General features: G+C 36.9%; 1 long non-coding RNA gene across 1 annotated transcript; it reads right to left on the reverse strand.

Moving 5' to 3' along the window:
• Positions 1-269: 269 nt before the first annotated feature.
• LOC128920121 (uncharacterized) lies at positions 270-5,420 on the reverse strand. The gene is made up of 3 exons (XR_008470253.1): positions 4,906-5,420; positions 4,666-4,784; positions 270-4,595 (listed from the first exon to the last, which is right to left on the reverse strand). It is a non-coding gene; the product is annotated as an uncharacterized LOC128920121 (long non-coding RNA).
• Positions 5,421-16,491: the final 11,071 nt, after the last annotated feature.

The raw sequence follows: 16,491 nt of genomic DNA on the forward strand, positions 1-16,491 counted from the left end.
TCTAGTATCAAAAAATTAATTAAAGTAAGTAATGGTTAATAACTTGGTGGGTATTCTTCTTTAGTGCTCAATAGGTTTCAGGTTTGGAGATTGTGAAGGTATAGGTTTGGTATGTATAGCTTGAGTATCTCTGCGGTGTGTTTCAGATCTTTATACTGTTGAAAATGAAAACATTCGAGACCAAGTTTTTAAGCACTTGGCTTTAAATTTGTCTTTAGAATATCTAAATACAATATATTATTAGTATCAACAAATTCGAGATTATCTACGTCAGCACTCGCCATACACCCTCACACCAGAACACCACCCTGCTTCACAGTAGGTACAAGGTTTTCATTATTTAAGCCTGTACCTGGTTTTCTCCAAACCAGTTTACGTTCTTGGATCCCAAAAATGCTAAATTTACTTTCATCAGAAAATATCACCTTTTCCCAAAATTGTGATGGCTTATTAATGTGTTCATTAGCAACGAATTTTGCATAAAGTATCGCTGCAAATAGACTTATTAAACCTTTCTATCTTATTCCTTTTCATCCACAATATATATGTATATCCTATTCATAGTCGTTGAATGGATCAGCAATACTATTTGCAAACATAAATTCATGTTTTATTTGGAAATTGAATGAACTTTAGTTTTAAATTTTTGAATCGATAAATACAAAAACCATAACAAAATTAATATTAAAAAATTGAATAACAAGAACAAGTAATGTAATTAAAGTAGTGGTTAATAACTTGGTGGGTATTCTTCTTTATCCCATAAGAGCTCTAGGATTCAGGTTTGGAGATTGCGAAGGTATAGGTTTGGTATATATAGATAGATAGATAAGATATTCAGGAAAGCACCACGACCAGTGGTCTATTGTGCCCTCTACAAGTCTACAGCGACTCCATTAGACCCAGTACCCTGAAAAATTCCAGGCTGGTACTAGGACTAAGGGAGACGATGCGCCCCTCTGTTTGGATGATATATCCTAAAATTTTGCTCCTGCTTCTGTGAAGCGCTGCACATTCCAGTAGTATGTGTAGGGGAGTTTCGTCCTCCATGTCACAGAAGCGACAGGTCCGTGACGAGACCAAGCACAAATTATTAAGGTGTTGCCAGAGCTGGCAGGGGCCCGTGTATATACCGACCAATAGCCTTAGTTTGCTCCTTGAGAGGTTTATTAAGCACTTAAATCTTTTGGCGTTATAACCTACCAATAAACCTTTTGACTGGCGCAATCCCGCTGACTGGCGCCAATGCTCTTCCCTATCTCTTTTTTCTTCTGCTCGGAACATATCCCGGATAGTGTGGGGACCTACTGCCAGAAAAGGAACTGTCAGTGTACCAATGCAGCGAGTTGCTTTTGTTTCTCTGATGGTATCATCTCTAGGGAGGGGTGCTAGAGGAAGCCTCTCGCCGATCTCCATCATGTTCCTAGATGATATTACTTTGCCCTTTTCATAACCGTCCGCTGTCATTTGCAGAATGGTCTGGTTGGCCCAGTGTTTAATCACTATGTGCAGTGAGGTGAGGTTTAGGATTGCCTCCATCGCTGCTGTGGGACACGTCCTCATCGCTCCGCATACGCATACACAGGCTAGCCTTTGCAGTTTGGCCAGCTTTAGCTTCACTACAGCAAGGGAAGCTTTATCAGCCCATGCCACTGCTCCATATGTGATTATTGGTCTTACTATCATGGTGTACATCCATCTAATAATGTGTGGGCTGCAGCCCCAAGTCCTGCCAGCCAGACGTTTGAACACCATGAGTGCCTTGGTACAGTATCACATGAGTATTCCAGCGAAGAGAAGCGTCCAAGGTTATTCCTAGGTATTTCACTACGTTGGAGCACTCAATATCACAGCCGCTAAGTTGAATGGCCCTTAGAGCCGGTAGGGTTCTCCGTCTAGTAAAAGGGACGATGGTTGTTTTGGCAGGTTTGATGCCTAGTCCATCCTTGTCGCACCAGCGTTTTGCTAGACTTAATACTCTCTGAATAATAATCCTCTCTGAATAAGATCGTCCACTAGGAGGCTCCAGAGCAGAGGGGACAGAACCCCCCCTTGAGGGCATCCCCTAGTGGTGCGAACTGAATTGTGCTTTCCCCTGAGATAGTCTGAGTTATTCTCGAGCTATGCAGCGCTTCCGTCCATCTGCAGACTGATGATGCTACAGTGTGAGGCATTATCTAATGCTCCCTCGATGTCTAGGAAGGCACATAATGCCACTTCTCCGTCCTCTAGAGATTTCCGGATCTCAGTCGTTAGCTGGTACAGGGCGGTATTGGGCAACTTGATTTCTCGGGATCGACTCCGGTAAGTGCGTACTCAGCAGCACTCTTATCCTGTCTTCTGCGCTTGTTGTGTAAGATCCGTTAGGGAGTTTGAGAGCTAATGTAGTATCGTTTTTCCCCCTGACTAGGGCGTTATGCAGTCTTGCAGCCTCTGGCGTCGAGGAGACGCTTTCATAAAAATTCCTGAATTCCTGTTACGCTTTGGTGGAATAATCTTCGTTTCAATTCCGAGTACAAACCTTATGATCCTATGATCTGACATGGATGGTTCCGAAGAAACCTTCTTTCTTCAGAACAATACAGGCTCTAGGTCTGTGACTAGATAGGTTCCAGAATACCTTATTGTTGTCAGTATTTAGGCCTTTGAAAACCCAGGGTTACTGGGCTAAGATGATGCTCAGTTTATCCTTGTTGAACCTGCTGGCGATAACCGCCGATGCAGTTACTGCGTGATGCAAGTTCACCCGAGCAACTTCTACGCGGGAGTTCATCACAGTATGGGCTCCAGGAGGGAGAGGTCCTCCGAGTCGCTAGCTTTTCCATCTCCAGCCACAAGCTCCTCCATTCCCTCCAAGAGCTCCTGAGTAGAGGGTGCCTCCTCTACTGTCTTCTTGGGAAGCGCTTCCGTGGTGTCCATGACACTGGCAGTTGAGCCCTGCACAGCGGGTCCGAAGCGCCTTTGTTTGCCTTATCATCCACGGGCTTTGGCCGCCAAGGGCGCAAGTGGACGGCGCTAAACCTAAAGTTTAGACGGAAACCTGCCTTCCGGAGTATTTTGTAAGACACGTCGTCTATCCCTACGTAGAGTCTTATTCCGGAGTCTTCAGTAAAAATACTGTCTATGATTCGCCAAGCTGAGGAGTTAATACTCTCAGTTTGTGCCGTTATCAGCTCCATGTCGTTTTCAAGAGGCTCTTCAGCACATCTAGGAAGAAATACCGTCATGCTGTGTATAGGCGGTATTTCCTCGCCTCGTTTGGCGCAGAGGACTGGACCATCCCATCCTTCGAGCTTGGGGGCAATCTCCGTAAGCCAGGTAGCGGTCTCTTCGTCCCTGCAGTCAACCAGTAGCATGCCTGATCGGAAATATACGCCATTGAAGGATAGAGCGTGCATTCGTCCTTTGACTACCCGATTCATTATCCGGTTTTGGAGGACGGTGAGCTGGGCCGGGACTAGAGCTATCTCTGGGTAGTTTAGCGGCAGTACTGCGTACGCTTCTAAGAGTATCCGCATACCTGCGCTGGCTGTCTACTACCTTAGATGCTTCTTGGGTCCTAGCTTGCCCGCTCGACTCCAGAGTCGTGGCTGGTCTGCGCCGCTTAGAATTTGGCAATTATTGTGGTGTTATCTGGCTTCTGTCCCGTTTGCCAGCTCTTTCTTCTCTGACCTGTCGCCTAGTGTCAGAGTTATACTTCTCCTGTGTACCTTTTGTTACAGGCGATTTTTTGGCATTGCTTCCTCCATCACCTCGTATTCTGCCAAGGGCTATTTCAGGCGATTTACCCTCATCCAGATGTCGAAGGTACCACTTGACAGTGTCCCCACTCATTCCGACCCTGCGGGGATCGTCAGGACCATCTGGGCAGCCTGCCTCAGGTAGCGGATGGTATTTACCACTCCTATGCGTCCGTCTCTTGTGGGCCTATGTTTCTTTGCCGGGCCGTTTCTTCGACGGCTCCTTGCTACTATCTTCGGCGATAGTGGGTACATTTGTGGGGTTCGTACTCGCTCGAACCTCCTTTGGGCTTGTTCCCGCCTGGGATGCCAGGAGTAGTGGCTTGCCTACTATGCCGCTGCTCGTTGAGGATACATCGTCGTCTCTCGCGTACTCCTCGAACAGCGAACGCTTCTCTGCAGTTAGAGCATCAAGGAAGCGTGGTCTTCTCCCTGAGCTAGGAGTACCCTTGCCGCTGTCTGGTTTTAATTGTTGTTTTTGTTTTGTTTAGCCATTCTGTTTTTTACGACCAATTGGCTAGCATAAAGTTAGCCTCCTGGTCAACGTTTACTCTGGGGAAGGGGTAGGTTCGCCACGCCAGAGCCCTGTGCCTGCCATTAGCAGGAGAATATAGCTTGAGTATCTCTGCGGAGTGTTTCAGATCATTAAATATAAGTTCTAAATCGGTCATTTGACCGGTTATGGTATGTGTATATGACCCTTTAATCGATTGGTTACAAACAAGCATCACAGATTGTATCTAGTCTGACATTTGCCAAAAATTTAAAGCTCCCAATATTTAGGGGCACCTTGATATATAATGTGTAATGATCTAATGCGGCGAAAGACGATGGAGAAAGTGTTATGGATTGAAGCTGTTTAACGAAAATGGGTTTTGAAAACGTTATGTTCATAGATGAAAATCTCCTTCTTAAACACTACAACCTTGGTTCGGTCAGGGCCTGGTATTCAAAACTTATTCAGTCGCCTCTATCCTTTGCGAAATCACATCAGTTGCACATCCTGCGTGCAGACAGGTCCCTATCAGAGATCTGGAATTAGTACTAATAAAATTAGTGCACTAAGTCATGAGCCATAAAAATTGGTGCAAATAAGTACTTATACTAATATAAAAGACACATTCCCACCAAACCAAAAAAAAACTCATAATATTTCTATACTTACATGTGCCGTCAATTTATGACTCTATGCAGACTTGTATGCATACCGGGTCGCAAGTCAGTTCACTGTACACTTATGCGACAAGTTGTTCAAACTTCATTTCGTTTCAATCTTTGAAGTGAGCGGACGTTATGGCATCGGATGATGAAATTGTAGCGCTGCTTATAATTTCAATGTGCACTGATAACGAAAAGAAAAAGAAGGCAAAAAAGTGAAAAGAACGTTTTTGGTGTGAAAATTTTTATAAAGAACGGCCAAAATATTCACACGTACCACTTCTTAAGGAATTGGAAACAAATTCTATAAAAAAATTTAAAAATTTTGTTCGAATGAATAATGAAAATTATCAAGAACTCCTTAATTTATTTTTGTAGTTGTCATTTTTTACTTCCCATAATATTTTTTCATTTCTAAACACTTCCATAAAATCGCGCCAAAACTCATTATCTGTTAAAGCCATTGTGTCGCACTACCTATCGTTCTGAATTCTTTCGAAGTATGAGGTTCTGTCTGCATTGCGTACAATAAACGGAATATGTACATGTCGCAACAACCAACAGAAAAATTTAAACATTTCAATTTTCTTCATACGTGTATGCAGACCTAAAATTTGGTATGCAGACCAGGCTTTACACGATGCGACGGTATGTCATACTTGACATGTAGTACAGACAAGTCTGCAAGTGTATTCAGTGCTTAAAGGTGGAATGAACCAATCATTTATCCATTTCGAGCATTAAGTGAGCAATGAAGTCATTTTCGTTAGTTTTCACAATAATCGTTAGTTTCCTCGCTTGTTGATACATTTTGGAGGAATAAACGAGGCTAATCATAACTATTAATTGTTGTGAAATTCTTTTGTGTGAAAATATTTATTCTTAGCGTCACTTAAGACGATTAGTGAAAAAGAAATTGAAAAATTGTCTACCATTAATCAAGAGACTACTTCTTATAAATAGGCGTCGAAACCAAATGAAATTGTAATATTAACACATTTGAATAGTTAATGTGAAACTACTTTATATAATAATTGTAAAAAAAAAATTCAGTAAAGAATAAAATGTAACTTTTCACCAGAAGATTGCTTCTTGGATATTTAAAAAATGCATTTCTAATAAATGCTGTAATGAGTTACTCAAAATTTTAAAAATTGATGGAGAAGTTCCACTATCTAAAGAAACACTGCTAAAAACTGAACGGTCCATCAAAGCCTTCAGACGTATGAGCTTTCCTTAACAGAATTAAAAATAAAAATTTTTGACTTCGACTTATAGAATTTTCATTAAAACATAAAATTTTTCAAAAAGCTGTAAGATATATATTTATACAAAGTTTTATTTATTTACTTCGCATAAAGTTTTATGTGCATATGTACGTTAAAACATGTATTCTGTAATTTTGTATATTGTCAATTCAAAAGTTCGAGTTATGGAGAACTTCGAGTTATAGAAGTTCCACTGTATTTACAACACTGTTTATATTTTTGTGTGTCGGATTTCTGGAGACAAATTTCCCTCTTCTCTGGTTTCGGAGGTCAAAAAGAGCTCAATAGAAGGCTCGGTTTGCTCTCCATTAGAAATTCTAAAGAAGTGATCTTAAAGAGGGATCACTCTGTGACATGCTTTGTCAAATATAAGTAATAAATACATGGGCCTCGGATCATTGTGGAGTAATCCATTGCTCGCAAAGTAGCAATATAAGATTATATTCCGATTTTTTAATGGGAGTAGTCGGCACGGGAGGAATTGTTACTGTGTAGGTGAGCATGAAAGATAGGATAACCAATGAGAACTCTGTAACCTTCCTTTTTGGATAAATCAAAAATAAATCATAATAATTATGATTAAAATAATATTTTTTGATATAATATGCTTAATAACTTATATCTTGATTTCATTGATTTCCGCTGTAAGAAGAAGAAAGTATACAATCGATAGTTCTAAACCCGCGCCAAGTGTCTTTTTAGTAGTATTTATCGACCTAAACCCTCGCAAAGTGTCTTGCGTTTTCCTTCATTCTATTGCATTCGTATCGCAATTTCTTTCTATGTATATTAGATTATCTACTTGTAGGTTTCTAAATACATCGGTGTGATGTGAGTCGGCACAAATGTGCCAAGCAGTACTGACCACTGCTCAAGAATGATAGAAGACAAGATTACGACAGACTGAAGCGTTCACGATCCACTAATGGGAATAGGCAACAGAAGAATTGTCAAATGGAAAACGGAAATGCTATGTACAGTGAAACAAATTGAACATGAAATAGATACAATATCACTTTAGTTAAAATATTTAAATACTAAATAATAATTATTTTTTCACTTATTTTTTATATAAAGTAATTCACTACCGATCACTTAGATTGTTTGTCTTGGTTTGAATACTCTGTACTACGTCATCATATTATATATACATCCAGGCACTACACACTTCATTTTAACGAATAAATACATTTTTGGCTTAGAATTTTAAATAATAATTAAGCACTAGCCTTGACTTCAGCTCTTTGTTTTGGTTTTATTGTTTTGTACCACCGTGCAATTTGTAAATTTTTCTTTTGTTTTTTGTTTTGCTCGCGTGGTCGGGGTCGTGAAAGTTGTCACTCACCAGGAACTTAAAACCCAAAAAAAGCTAACTGTAAACGAATGTCGTAATCTTGTCTTCTATCATTCTTGCCACTGCTCTAACGAGAGTACACTAACAATTTGATTTTACTCACTTGTTCATTGGTCAGGATTAAAATTAACATGAATCAGTTCGGTACACTGATCGGCACGAGGGGAATTGTGGCTATCATTCGTATCATTTTATTCATTCAGCTGTCATTTAATTTGATTCAATTATTGGCTCATGAGACAATTGAGCACATCAACGGCTCGTATCAAGAGAAACTTACTCATTGACAGGGAATCACCCTGTCTAATGCTGGCCATTCATAGTCCACCAGTTCGTCGAACAAGAAATACATTTGCCCACCAACGAGTACGAGTAAAACCTCGATCGATATCGAACGGCTCGCAGAGGTTCATCCCGATAGCAGATAGTTGTGTTCTGTGTCATTCTGCATAAGCGTTTTCCAACCGTCCATCCAAAGATACTTGCTTTGCTTACCTTGGCGTTGAACTCGCCTAAAATATACAATCTCCCCAATGAAAACAAACTTTTTTTTTTTAAATTATTACGTAGATTAGATTCAAGTACGTGATAATTTTAAATAAAAAACAAAAACAAAGAAACAAAATTAAAAATTTGAAAAATACAAAAATATTAAAAAATAAAAAAAAACAAAAAGGGATTAAATGTCTGCTACGTCCATGTCGTTAATCCTGGGTTACGCTTAATTCTGATAATAATAGTGCGTAAATCAATGATTTTTCATCATGTTCTGAGTTGGTTTTTTATTTGTAGCTCATACAAATATTGCTGTTCCAAAATTCCCTTTGGGGGGTAAAAAGGTGATGAAATAAGGAACGTTTTAAGATATTTTCGAAAAAAATCGAAGGGGGCATAAGTTGTTAAAAATTCTAAAAAAAAAATTTTTTCATTTTTTGCTATGAAATATTATTTTTAAAAATTTTTACGATATACAGTTTCAAAGTTTGAGAAATTCTGTACAAAAAAGTCACATGGTGTTGTAAAATCTGTTCAGTAGTTTTAAAGTTATGGCGGTTCGAAAATTTTTTTACAAAAAACTTTGGACCCTTATAATATGGCAACCCCGCCTTACACAGACCTAAAACCATATGTTTTATTTTAGGTTTTACATGTACTATAAGATATATAATTGCCAAAGAAAATAAAGAACTTTTTTTTCAAGTGGCTTTTTTCCAGAGAATGCCCCATAAATACTATGAATGTAATTACCAAAGAAGTAGTTACTACACGTGAAGAGTACTAGTTCTGAAAATATATATGTAATATTGTGTATATGTATATTGTGTTATCGCAACAGGGAGATTATTTAACTCAACAGACGAGAAAAGTTTAGTGAGCTTATTTTCGACTTGAATAACTTTGTCAGTGTCAATGGCCTTAACAAGAGAGCTTTTTCTGCGTGTAATATAGTCTTATACATATGCATGTACATACAAATACACACCATTTGCTTTTAGCATTGACCATGGTGTAATAAAAAGAAAAGTTGTTTGCTGTAATTTTCTTAACATGCGTACATATGGATGTGTACATACATATACATATACATATACAAACAAACATACATATATCTTTTTTTCCAGTAATACCTACTTACAACATTCCTATACAAAATTAAAATAATTTTGTAGTATAACTGCTCTCGAGGTAATTATTTTTGCCTTTAAATTGTTTTTAAAACATTAGTATGAATATGTCGATATTTTTTCCGGACACCGAAGAGTTAGTCCAGACGGTAGTAACTGGGTATCTGTGAAGAGCTAATGGTACGAAGATAGGGTAGTTATTGAACAATAAGAATATAGATAGAATATCCATGCTGTCTAGCATTAATGGGTATGCATTTACGGTTCGGTCGATTTTATGTAGCTGTTTTTGGTATAGCGACGCAAAGCATTCTCTCTAGCAGTTCATTCGGAGTAAAAATGTTAGAAAATACCTGCTTTCATTTATGCACATATGTATGTATGCGTATATAAGTATACAAGTGTTCAGATATGAATGTATATGTAAATATATTAAGTACGTACGGTTCCTTCGGATATATCAAAAAACTTTCACTTTTCTTAGAGGCAATCACTCTCAAACCACCCCTAGAAAAGTGGTGGGATTTCGCATTCTTGGCTATGGTTTTTTGTTCACTGATCCGCAATGGAATACATATTTTCAGAAATTGCCAAATTGCTGGAAAGGTTGTATGTATATATATATGTATGTACCCTTGTATGCATTTGAGAAATGTGAAATGGAAAGTCGAATAAGAGTATCAGCGGCATTAGAAAACACGGCATAGTTCAATGAACTCGATGGAGCTTATGGTACCTTGGAAGGAATTGCATCCACTCAATGAAAACTTTGAAGTATACTGAAAAGAAAATTGTCATGCATACATACAGGCATATGTATGTATGTATATGTAAATAATGATATAAAAATGTATGTAGGTATAGCGGTGTGTTGATGGAGCCCAATTGCAAAAGTTTTCATCATACCCCTGCCAGCCAAAGGTGGTGAAAAAGCTAGTTAAACCGAAGTTTTTTAAACCCACAAAAGTGGTAAAAAAGTGGTGAGTTTGCCATAGGCCAGCATAGCTGCTTGTGAGTTTTTTAACCACTATTCCCCTCACACGTACGAATACAAAACCAAAACAACCCAAACGTGTGCGTTGGTGTTAGTAATTGAAGAAACATGAGGGGAAAGTGGTTAGGCCTGGCTGGCAGGGACTTAGGCCTATATAGCAATCACTGGTTGTGTATATGTTTAGTACGTATAGGCTCGATCCAGAAGGGTATAGAGAGTTTTCGCAGGTAAAAGAAAATGGATTTAACAAGCAGTTGTTTTATTCTGAAATATACCAAGAAAATTCATACTTACTAATATTATAATAAAATATACAAAAAGTTAAAATAAAATAGAACCACTGGTAGATCTATGTTTGATCTTTGATTAGAATTACGAATTACTTTATACACCATGTCAATTTGAGTCCACTCACATATAGTGATATGTACATATGTATATGTATATGTAAGTTTGAGTAAGCTTTAGGGTTACAAAATGTTTCGATATTAAAATGACTAGATACAGAAGGACAACATTATCTAACCAGAACTTCTAATAAGGACTAATAGTCTGGATAAAAGCACAAACAAATGTTTATCCCTAATGATTAATATCTTGGGTCATAAGTGGTTTAAGCCGGAGGCAAAACTTTACTTTGTGCAAACATTTTGAATACCAGGAGTGGTACGATACATTGATGGAACTCATACAGCTCTGGTAAAACTCTTTGTGAACGAACATCTTTTTTTTTTAAACAGAATTGGTGTTTTCAGCATAAATGCGATGATTGTACGAGTGAATTTTTATTGTGATTCTAAACTACTTATTGAGTTTCTGAAACACGTAGTGGGCTCTTGGGGTAACCACGGCTTCCCTGCTTGCCAGTGGACGTCGTCTCCGATACACTAACTTCCTGCCCCAAAACGTCGAGAATCTTGAATGCCTTCAACTGTCGCGAAAATTCCACAAATCCTGGCAACACCTTCCTTACTATTTGTTAATATATGCTTATTGTTGTAAAATATTATTATTTTTATTTTATTTTTTTATTAAATACGAACATTGTAATATATGTATGTTCCCGAACAGGGCGACAAAACGATTTGCTGATGTTCGCAAAAACCAAAACGTAACGATTTAGAGAATATGTCAAACGATTTGAAAATGGAAAATGTGAAAATATTGAAATTATGCGATATATAAAACACGATAATAAATACCTTTGTATATAATTTAAAATATCGGTTGAAAATAACTTGTGATTGATATTTGGCGTAATGAATCACATCTTTGATCCCATATTCGCCCTATATATGAAGCCACTTCATCACATTTAGAGCTTCAAAAGGTTCTGCGTGAGATGTTACTTCAAATAAATCTCCAGTTTCAGTCTCTTCATCATCTTCTCTCTCTTTACTGTTCAAATCATCAATGATTTCTCCATCATTTAAGAATAAGAATCCAGCCTTCATCGCACCCTTCGCCAATGCTAAGAATTTTCATTGCTTCTGTTATTTCTTTAAAATGAAGAATTATATAAAGCTAATTTTAATAATGTCCTTCGCCTTTTGTAATATTTGCAATTCCACAAAACTTATCGTAACATGTATCGTTGTACCGTCAAAACATTTTTGATTTGGAAATCGATGTTCAGATAGTTGGGATTCTATTGAAGTTTGCATTCAAACAGTTCAGAAAAGAATTAAATATGGTTTGACCGCCACGATAAATCTCTATCCTAGACTAGAATACCGTAAAAATTCCATGCCAAATCATCCAATCGTTTTGAAGTCACTCATGGTTTTCAGAATTTTGTCACAACGGTCAGATGGATCATAAGGTCATTCACGAATGAAAAAGCTTTGCGCGCAATGACTGTTGTCTAAGTATGTACATATGTAAAACTCAAGCCTAGGGCCAATATAATTGGTACCTCACAGTACGAAGAAGAGATGGAAATCATAGTTTGTATAGTATTTAATTGTAGTATTCAGTACATATTTATATTTATGATTAGATAAATAGAAATCCGGAAATCACCGGAAGGTACGAAGGAAAAGGAAAGGACTTCACATGACGACGCGATTATTCTTCCACCAACTGTAAGTACATATATGTATGTATATTACAAATTAATAATTAAAAAGAGGTTTGGATATACATCTATTTGTATGTATGTATATATGTATATATGCATACACATGCATATATGAATGTACGAACGCATATGTGAACCTGCACGTACATACATACATATGTTTGTTCATCATGAAAATATAGTATCTCAGCCTTTGATCTAACCAAAACAAGTATCTACAACAGCGCAAGTCTCAGACGAAATTTCGTAACAGAGGTCTTTGAACTCCAATTTCGAGACATGGAAAATAGGTCACGGAATTTACGCAGTGCTAAGAGTTAACTATAAGTGTATTGGAAAAATTTGGGTAGTGTAAATAGTATACGGAATGTTTATATGTATGTGCTTATGCGTGTACAATTGTATTCAGCGATGCGCAGTGAAAGAGAGGAGAGAGGAACCAACTCACATGCAATTAATTGTCGTGGTACGCACACAAGCTTTACACACACATACATATGTATGTATATACATATTTAGTCGGCGCTGTAACCTTAACTTCAAGAGGAAAATTGTTGCGCATACGCATAGCATTGCTAAAATGTAGGAAGGAAAACTCCATCCTTAGATATTTAAATAAGTATACTTATATATGTATGTATATACAAACACTGCGCGTCGTCAGGATTGCGACAAATTGAAGAAAAAATAATATTTAAGGGCTATACCAGTGTAACCCATGCCAAATTAGGCGATTTTCGTAATTTTTTTTCAAAGAAAGTACTCGATCGAATGTTTCAAAGTTTATTGGACATAATAACGTATATTTTCAGCTATATTTTAAAGATGTGCTGTCTTCGGAGGTGCCAAAAAAAAGTTACACAACTGCTGACATGATTCCGGCCGAATGAGTAGCTAAAACAAAAAAAATTGAAAAGGTTATTAAAGTTAAATATATTTCCTATATAATGAAATGTATCGAAAAAAATTTTTTTTCTTTAATATATCTTTATTTATTGAATCTGCTTTGTTTAAGGCCTAACAATAAGTATTAAAATCTTAAATCTATTTACAACTAAGTAAGCTCAAGAATGTGGTTGAGCTGTTTTGGGAAAACGTTGTTCTTTAGTAGGCAGGTAGATCTCTTCTTTTTAAACGTGTTTGATTGCAGGAATGTACCAAGGCATTAGCAAATGGGTTTGGATGTTCATGAAGTTTAGAAATATATTTCTTTCTGCTGTCTTCTATTTCCTTCCTTACCATAGGAATATGAAGATCTTTATGGATATTTTCGTTACGCATGTACCATAGTGAACCAGTTATTGTTCTGAGCATTTTAGATTGGAATCTCTGAATTATATCAATGTTGGTCGCACAGGTCGTACCCCACAGTTGAATACCATACATCCAAATCGGTTTTATGATTGCATTGTATAACAGGACTTTCACAGGATATTTTTGAAAGTATAAACTAGTTTCCGACCGATACCAAAATTTTGGCCGATGCCGATTCTTTCATCAATAACATTATTTAGTAAATTAGTATAGTAACAAAATAAAAACAAAAACAAATAACATCACAAAATAGGTAAACAACTCAATTCATATGTAAATATGAAGTTGTTTAGTGTTTTAATTAATATTCAGAACTAAATAAATTATTATTATAAGACATATGTTGATAGAACAAATAAGTTATTCGCGTTTTCTCAAAGCGAATCTGCAATCAGCAATATAGCTTTTTTCCTTTCCGTGAATCCTGTGAAAGGTAAGGTCGTATCTTGAATAGTTTTTGAATGGCAGCGTTCTAAAGAGCAATCGCTCACATGTATAAGCCGCTATAGTCGAAACTTTAAACGCGTTTTTCTCGAAACGACTTTTCACAGTATTACTGATATCATAACTCAACGAGATATTGACCGATCAACTTCAAATTTAAACTGCATGTTCTTGAATATATTTACTATACAATGACCAACGATCTTTTTGATTTGTTGAAAATTGTCAATTTGGCATTTAAAAAACGACCATTTCTTACCTAAAAAATCGAATTTTTTTCAGAACTACACCATTTTGTTATTGTTTGATATCTTTCAATAATCGTAGGTCATTGTATAGGGAATATATTCAATTTTAATAACCTTTTTACATTTTTGTGGTTCAGTTACTCATATGTCATGTCATGTCAGCATTTGGGGAACTTTTTTTTTGGCACCTTCCAAGACAACCCATAACTCCTTTATTTTTCAAAATTTTTGTAAAATAAAAATCTTAACATATAGTTAAAAGAAAGTACACCTTATTATGTCCAAAAATCTTCGAAACATTCGACCGAGTACTTTCTTTAAAAAAATTCACTAAAATCGCCTAATTTTTCATGGGTTACACTGGGTTACTCCTTATGGACAAATATGAGCATTTAGGCCAATATTCGAAAATAGAAGGTCTAGTAAAAAGAATCCGTTATTTTCAAAGAGATGACTTTTGTCATTTATATCTCACATTGTGAAAGGCGGCAAATAGTGATAGTGACTCAATAGAAACTTCGGAAGCTTGTTTGGGAGGTTCTTTTCCATGCACCTTATTATACGAATGCTTCTATAATAGTGACTTTATGACATTATCTTCAAAATCTCAACAATTTTAAACAAAAGTGTACATATTTGACATAAATCGAATGTTTCTAGCAGTACTAAATAAAACCTTTCATTAATGCAAAATTGTTGAATTTCTTTATACTAGACTTAAATTATCACCATGATTAATTGTTAGTTTAGTCAAATGTGATTCACTGTATTTTATATGGTAAACAGAAGAATTCAAATTTTATGCTCTAAAGAAGTCAAAAAAGAAAAAAAAATGTATTTTAGTATAATCCGCAAGAAGTAGAAATAATCGGCTAAGAATCGGCCAAATATGGCCGATGCCGATACCAAGGCCGATTAATCGGTCGGTTTCTAGTATAAACTATCGAATAAGCGAAAAAGCCTTATTAGGATCGCAAACACACTCGGGTCAAATTCGTAACGGTATAGGGAGCCATATCATATTATGATACCCGCGAATTGTAACGCCAAATATGAATGCAAATAAATTTAATTGAATTCGAAAACGATGATTTCCTGTTTTTTTTTTAATTTTTTGGTAATCCAGAATGATATTCACGGCATAACAATTCTTAAATTCAGCTTGTCCGGTCTCAAAAACATTGATACAAAGCCAAAATATCGGTGTTTTGAAGTGGCCGCCATACTCTCCAGACCTTAATATTATAGATAACGTCTGGGGATGGTTGGTTAGAAAGGTGTAAGAGAGTGCTAAGAAATATACCACCAAAACGGAAGTAATCGATGATATAATACACATTTGGTCAACCCTTACACTAGATTTTATTAAAAAACTATAGGGATCCCCCCTAATAAAATAATGTAAGGTTTTTATTTACAAAAAAAGGTGGCACCCCCCATTACTAATTTAAGTTGAAAATATTGGAATTATAAATTAAAAATGTTAAGTTTAATTTTAGGGTAGCAAATTTTTAAAATGTTTTGGTTATTAATTAATTAAAATTGTATAATGAATCGATGACGATGGAACAGGTGTTCCATTACCCGACCATGAAGAAATTCGAATAGCAATTACCCGCTTGAAGAACAACAAAGCAGCGGGGGCCGATAGATTACCGGCAGAACTATTCAAATACGGCGGCGAAGAGCTGATAAGGTGCTTGCATCAGCTTCTTTGCAGAATATGGTCGGAAGAAAGCATGCCTGACGATTGGAATCTTAGTGTGCTCTGCCCAATCCAAAAAAAGGGAGATCCCACAATCTGCGCCAATTACTGTGGGATCAGCCTTCTAAATATCGCATATAAGGTTCTATCGAGCGTACTGTGTGAAAGACTAAAGCCCACCGTCAACAAACTGATTGGACCTTATCAGTGTGGCTTTAGACCTGGAAAATCGACAACTGACCAGATATTCACCATGCGCCAAATTTTGGAGAAGACCCGTGAAAAGAGGATTGACACACACCACCTTTTTGTCGATTTTAAAGCTGCTTTCGACAGCACGAAAAGGAGCTGCCTTTACGCCGCGATGTCTGAATTTGGTATCCCCGCAAAACTAATACGGCTGTGTAAATTGACGCTGAGCAACACCAAAAGCTCCGTCATGATTGGGAAGGACCTCTCCGAGCCGTTCGATACCAAACGAGGTTTCAGACAAGGTGACTCACTATCGTGCGACTTCTTTAACCTGATGCTGGAAAAAATTATAAGAGCTGTAGAGCTAAA

Source organism: Zeugodacus cucurbitae, chromosome 3 (assembly GCF_028554725.1).
Source record: "Zeugodacus cucurbitae isolate PBARC_wt_2022May chromosome 3, idZeuCucr1.2, whole genome shotgun sequence".
NCBI classification, from domain to species: Eukaryota; Metazoa; Arthropoda; class Insecta; order Diptera; family Tephritidae; genus Zeugodacus; species Zeugodacus cucurbitae.